We start from the raw sequence: 272 nt of genomic DNA, 5'->3' as shown, positions 1-272 counted from the left end.
GAATTAAAGAATGTACAGAATCGGGAAGAGGAGAGGAAATGTTACGAGATCCACGTGATCGATCACGATTTGACATTAAACCTGATCTATTCTGTGTGGGAAATCTTATCAGTTTCACGCCGACATTTTTTTTCTTTCCCGCATTTCCTTAAGGTATGAAGTTTCTGTTCTGTAACCGACATTGTTATGGGGTGACGTCAACACGGATTACTGTTTTACCAATTTGCTTATTGTAATTGTGATAGAAGCTTAAAAAAAAAATTGTAATTCAG

General features: G+C 36.4%; 1 long non-coding RNA gene across 1 annotated transcript in view; it reads left to right on the top strand.

Annotated features, from left to right (window-relative positions):
• Window positions 1-272, top strand: part of LOC119592290 — a 14333-nt gene that overhangs the window by 12908 nt on the left and 1153 nt on the right. The window lies entirely within an intron of this gene.

Source organism: Penaeus monodon, chromosome 30, assembly GCF_015228065.2.
Source record: "Penaeus monodon isolate SGIC_2016 chromosome 30, NSTDA_Pmon_1, whole genome shotgun sequence".
Classification (NCBI taxonomy): domain Eukaryota; kingdom Metazoa; phylum Arthropoda; class Malacostraca; order Decapoda; family Penaeidae; genus Penaeus; species Penaeus monodon.
The sequence above is the reverse complement of the archived record's forward strand: the minus strand, read 5'-3'. Positions and strand labels throughout refer to the sequence as shown.